General features: G+C 42.1%; 1 long non-coding RNA gene across 1 annotated transcript; it reads left to right on the plus strand.

The window, feature by feature from the left end:
• Positions 1 to 230: 230 nt before the first annotated feature.
• Positions 231 to 3,551, plus strand: LOC119276050. Its single transcript, XR_005136263.1, has 4 exons — positions 231 to 618; positions 797 to 914; positions 1,264 to 1,453; positions 2,029 to 3,551. It is a non-coding gene; the product is annotated as an uncharacterized LOC119276050 (long non-coding RNA).
• Positions 3,552 to 6,562: the final 3,011 nt, after the last annotated feature.

Below are 6,562 nucleotides of genomic sequence, written 5' to 3' on the forward strand. Positions count from 1 at the left end.
CTATGTCTCTGACCTGGTGGTGATTCCTCGGCTCCTGGGCTTGTGCGATGGCACCAGAATTATCTCTACTCCTAATATCTTGATACGTACGTCGTTCGTTCGCTTCATTCGTTTCCCACCTCCCCAATCGATCCCTTCACACGATCACCTCCCCTCCGTTTTTTGGCCCAACCAATCTCCGGTCCAGCCTACTCAACAGTACGAACCGGAAAAACCAGCCCACCCTCCGGTTCCTCCTCCTCTCTCCTACATCTCCCACACGCGCAGAACCATCTAGGGCAAAAACCACATGCACACATGCCACAGTCGTCGCCGCCGCCGCCCCTACCCCATCCTATCCCCCAGCCCTCCATCTCCATCCAAGTCCTCTGTTCCGTGCCAGGGGCCTCCCGCGGTCTGATGCATCAACATGGGATGAGTTGTGGCGATGGTGACGGCGGCCAGCATGCTGTCGGGCTACCTGGTGGGGGCGGCAGTGCTTCACCGCAAAGGCGGGGCGCGCGGCCTGTGCTTGCGATAGCCGCTGATAGTAGAACAGCAGACCTACAATGGGTAACCATCTGCAAGATCAGCATGATCGTTCACATAATGGTGGATATCGCGAGATTCATTATCAAGGTCCATGTCATCTCCGTTGACTCCGGCTTCACCCTCTTCCCGTTCGTCTTCGAATTTGTGTGTTGATTGAACCAGAAATTAAGTTTGTCTATTTCTGAATTTCTAATATTTATCTCTTGAGTTCACATGCAATGCAACATTTATTTATAAGTTCTGAACTTGAATTTTGTGCATACAGTTGCATACTTGCATATACTGTAGTGAACCACAAACATGACTGGGAGAGGAGGGGAAGAAGAGGATGCATCCTGAAGACAGGTCGAGAAGCTTGCGGAGGCAGGAAGATCGGGTACAAGGTGAGAATCTCTATAAACCCATGTTCGTCGTTGTCTTGGCAGGCCCTGCCCTTCACTGCTCCATTGCCAGAGCCTCCATCATCCTAGATCAAGCCGTTCCATGACAAACATATCCCTTGCCACCGAATGCTATAGTTTGCGGTACACTTACAATTCCAAATGATAGGGTACATGTTCTCGATATATATAATTCAGATCTCTGTGTTCTGTCAATCTTACTAAGATGTTTTGTATCCTTACAGGATATCACAATTGCAAGTAAGAGTTGAAGTAAACCATGTTCTAGCAGATAAAAGTCTACATAAGCTGGAATGATGTTGTTATTCCGATCTTGGTTTTGTTTCTGCAGGCTTGAGGAATTAACTCCTTGGTGTACATATAGGCAAGGGATGTAGTTAGTTGTCTTCCAAATTCTGACGGTTACTCTGGTTTCAAGGCTTGTTCAGTGTGGCATGGTGCTCCTAAGTCCTGCAATGGATGCACATGTATCATTCTGTATTGGGTACGTTCTTGGCATCTGGTTGTGCTTTTGCTCTATGGTAAGTAAATGAAAGGCCAAAAAATGAAAGAAAACTTTTGTCTAGCTCTTTGTCTTCTATCATGTGATTCTGCTGTTGAGGCATGATTGTGATCAGATGTTCTTGCTTCCTTCGAACACCATTTTGTTGAATGATTCTCCACAAATGTGACGCCATATATGTTAATAAATATGTGCATTATTTTAGGTAATATCCAAATGAAACAGACAAAAGTACTAGAGTATTTTATGTCTTTGGTAAATAAAAGTACCATGCCAAAAGATGTTTTTTCTTACTAAAATTGTTGAAGGAAAAAACATCTTCTGATTTCTTGAAACTATCTTTTAGTATATAAAAGTGACACAATAATATCAGTAATGTTTAATGATAATCCTCATAATGAGTTAAGGAGTTTCTTGGGGTATTCTGAAATAATAATAATATCTGTTATGTTTTAGGATGTTTTCTAATAGCAATTGTTGTACATACATTATCACTGAAAGATTCTAACATAGTTAATATTTTCTTTTGATAGATAATATTTTGTAGTTAGATAATATTTCATTGATATTTTCAAACTTTTGTCCGTTTTGCAGATTGCGGAGAATTTAAAATTAATTATTTGAGACTTTGTTTCTATATCATCTTCTAGATATCCAGAGTGAATTGCCCCGTTGACAAGCGGATCCACTAAATTGGTGCACTGGATAATAATTTCCAAGGCAATACCAATATGAGCATAAGGACCATCAAATGTATCACGTATGATTTGTTCAACGAATACTGTAATATCCTCCCCATAGAAATGACTATCAGAGGATTCATGTTGCATTGCTTCTAGACGGCATGTCGGACCAATTGTTGAGATTTATGTGAATAACCATTCTGGTAAGAAGTTCGCGCAGAGTGTGACAAAAGGGTTGGGTCAAAATAAAGTACATGTATTACTAAAATCCATCCCTCTCATCTCATGCATGCATAACCAGGCCGATGGTAATTTGTCTACTACTCTACTTACTGCAGTTCACGATAATTTGTCTACTACATTACTTAAGCTTGAGGGTGAAGTAGATGATAAGTTGCATTATTTACCAAGTTTATCTTGGTCATAAGCCTGAGATTTGCATACACCATAGAAGCCATATAAATCTTTGAGATGAACAGTCAATGGCTTATATTGTTGGTGCAGGAGGGCGAGGCAGTGGCAAAGGTATTGAGTATGTTTAGATCTTGAACCATTTTGGGCTTGCCCATCTGAGTGTTGGCGATCTTCTTTGCGAAGAAGTCAAATCCGAGCAAGGTTAACAATCTGCTCTCAGTTTCTGTATAGATATCTTTCTAATGTCAGCCTGTTTCAGGTAGTACAATGATCAAGAATCTCATGCATGAAGGAAATCTTGCACCTTTTGAGATCATCATCAGGCTACTGCTATACCACAATACCCACCACTAAGTTCGGCTGTTCCATTTCGCTACAGGAATTTTCAACTAATGCAGCTGATGCGTTACTATATTGATAACTGAGCTTGCATAGCAACACTTCAGACCAATCCATGAAAGTGTTCCCTTATCCCTTTGATACATTTTATTGTCTTACTAATTAATGTTGCAAGGAATATTCAGAGGTATTTGGTTATCCTCGTCCCCTCCCGCTCTCAAACCAAACGAGTCGAATCCCTAGGAAAATTGGCTATCCCCAGCCCATCCAAAGATAGCCAGTGAACCAAACGCCACCTAAAGAGTATACTCTCTGCATCTCTTGTAGCATGGTGGCCTAGAGCTAGAGGTCCTTGAGCCTAAAATAAAATGGCATGCATGAAAAACGGCCTAGAGATAGAGGAATTTATAAGAATGAGGGGTACCCTATCCCACCTGCACGGTTGATTAGGTCGTCGACCCGTGAGGGACAACGACCTTACTTTCATATGTAATATGTGTTTTTTTGAGCTATGAATATTAGATGGGGAAGGGTTGAAATATTTTATGCACCCATGGTTCCTAAAGGGTATGAAATATGTGTTTTTTGCAGTAGTTCCTAAATGGTCACCTCCAAGTGCCTTTTCATATGTAATAATTTGCCATGCAATTGCATAATGCAATCAAGGCAATGCTTGTAGTATCTTGGAAACATTTTTTTTGAGGGAACAAAATCCTCCATGTGTTGCCTTCAATTAATAGACAATAACAATGGGCATGCTTCGTGATACGATCGGTCTTAAGCTTAAAAAGACATCGAGTGCTATTTGTCAATTACAGTGCAGTGTACGATAAAGAGTCGTATATTTTTTACCACTTTTTTTTTACTTTGTGCATCAGATCTGATAGTACAAGTCACCGAATTACATTTTTATTGACATTATTGCAAGTGCAGTGGATTTCAACTATTTTTCATTTATTACCGATGTTAAATTTGACATGCATCGCGTTTATATATGCAACAAGTACAAATTTTAAAACGCCCGTGGCAATGCACGGGTAGTCTACTAGTCACAATAAAGGTCCAACGGTTTTACCGAGGCTGGGAAAATACCAAGATCATCCAAAAAGTGCCGAATCCAAACACCTTCCTTTGCAGCTTCACAAGCCGCATTGTGTTCGGCTTCTGGGGTAGAATCGGCCACCGTATCTTGCTTGGAACTCATCCAACTCACTACCCCACCGTTCATGACGTACACAAATCTAGACTGTGATTGACAATCATCTCTGTCGGTTTGGAAACTAGCATTGGCATAACCCCTACGACGAGCTCTTGCTCACCTCCATAAACTAAAAACTTTTCCTTAGTCCTTTTCAGGTACTTCAGAATATTCTTCACCGCTGCCCAGTGACTCTCACCGAGGTTAGCCTAGTATCTTCTTTTTAGGATTATTGCAAAAGCAACATCAGGCCTTGCACATATCATGGCATACATGATGGATCCGATTGCTGAGGCATACGAATCCTACTCATCCTGCTTCACTATCAGATGTCGAAGGACTCTGAGTCTTGCTTAGCCTTATACCATGTGAGAGTGAAAAGAACCCTATTTCGCCTCACTCATGTTGAACCTCTTCAACTAAGCCGAGCAGCCTCCTCGATCTATCTCTATAGATCTTAATGCCTAAAATATACACTGCCTCGTCCTTCATCAAAAACTTACCATTCAATGACTCCTTGACCGAGTTCAGCATCTAAACATCATTCTCGATTAACAATATGTCATCCACATACAAGATCAAAAACACTATCGAGCTCCCACTTAACTTCTTGTATAAACAAGCATCCTCTTTGCTTTTGATGAAATCGAGACCAGTGACGACGTCAACAAAACGAATGTTCCAACTCCGAGATGCTTGCCTCAACCCATAAATGGATCTCTTGATCTTGCATACCTTACAAGTGCTTGTCGGATCAACAAAACCCTTAGGTTGTATCATATTCACGTCCTCGGTTAAATTTCCATGAAGGAAAGCCATCTTGACATCCATCTGACATATCTCGTAATCGAAATATGCAGCTACAGCTAGTATGATCCTCACCGACTTTAGCGTCGCTACCGGCGAGTAAGTCTCATCGTAGTCAATTCCTTGAACTTGTCCATAACCTTTTGTGACAAGCCGAGCTTTGTGCATCTGAACATGTCCATCCACATCGGTTTTCTTCTTAAAGACCCATTTGTAACCAATGGCAGTTACGCCAGGTGACAGATCAACCAAGTCCCAGACGGTTCTCATCCATGGACTTTAACTCAGATCTCATGGCTTCCAGCCATGCATTGGAATTTGGGCTCACCATCGCTTCTGCATACAATGTCGGCTTGTCGCTTTCTAGCAACAATACATCATGCACTCTGTAAATATTTCCGACCTCCATGGTTTCGGTGTCGCTTCCACTACGGGTTCCCTGGCTGACTCCGGTATGATCTCATCACCAGCTGAGCCATCCCCGAGTGGTCCTCGAATTTCTCCGAGTCAAACTGTCCTCCCACTGGCCTCCAGACTGAGAAACTCTTTCTCAACGAAAACCCCATTCTGAGCAACAATCACTTTGTTCTCTTCCCGGTTGTAGAAGCTATATCCCAAGGTTTCCCTCGGATATCCCACGAATATGCATTTATCCGATTTAGGTGTAAACTTGTCTGACATAAGTCGCTTAACAAATGCTTCACAACCCCAAATCTTTAGAAAAGACAAACTGGACTCTTCCTAGTCCACATCTCATGTGGTGTCTTGTCTATGGATTTTGAGGGTACCCTGTTAAGTGTGAAAGCTGCAGTTTCTAGAGCGTATCCCTAGAATGACAATGGTAAATCCGATTTGCTCATCATAGACCGGACCATGTCCAACAAGATCCTATTCCTCCGTTTTGACACACCATTTCTCTGTGGCGTACCCGGAGGTGTGAGCTGAGCTACTATACCTCGGCTTTTCAGATGATCACCAAACTCCAGGCTCATGTACTCACCTCCACGATCAGATCGTAGAAGCTTTATAGTCTCACCGAGCTGATTCGCAACCTCATTCTGAAACTCTTCTAACTTTTCAAAAGTTTCCGACTTGTGCCTCATGAAATAGATATATCAATATCTACTCAAGTCGTCAATAAAAGTCATGAAGTATTGATAGCCACCTCTGGTAGTTGTGCTCATTGGACCACACACATGACTGTGTATCAGTTCCAACAGCTCGGACGCCCTCTCGCAACTCTTCGCGAAAGGAGACTTAGTCATCTTACCGAGCAAGCATGATTCGCATGTCTCGAACGACCCAAAGTCAGAAGAAGTTAGGAGCCCATCATCATGGAGCTTCTTAATGCGTTTCAGACTAATGTGTCCAAGCCGGCAATGCCAGAAGTATGTCAGATTTATGTCATTAGGCTTATCCCTCTTGACATTCACGTTATAGACCGGTTCCTGTTCCGGATTCAATATAAATAGCCCATCTACAATGGGTGCGTAGCCGTGGAACATACCATTCAAATAAAACAAAACAACCATTATCCTTTAAATTTAATCCATAACCCTGACTCATCAAGAATGACGTAGAAATAATGTTCCGACTAAGTGCAGTAATGCAATAACAATATTCAATTCCAAAATAAATCCAGAAGGAAGCTGTAGCTGCATCGTGACGACCTCCAACACAACAACTC

The sequence above is a fragment of the Triticum dicoccoides genome, chromosome 3B (assembly GCF_002162155.2).
Source record: "Triticum dicoccoides isolate Atlit2015 ecotype Zavitan chromosome 3B, WEW_v2.0, whole genome shotgun sequence".
NCBI classification, from domain to species: Eukaryota; Viridiplantae; Streptophyta; class Magnoliopsida; order Poales; family Poaceae; genus Triticum; species Triticum dicoccoides.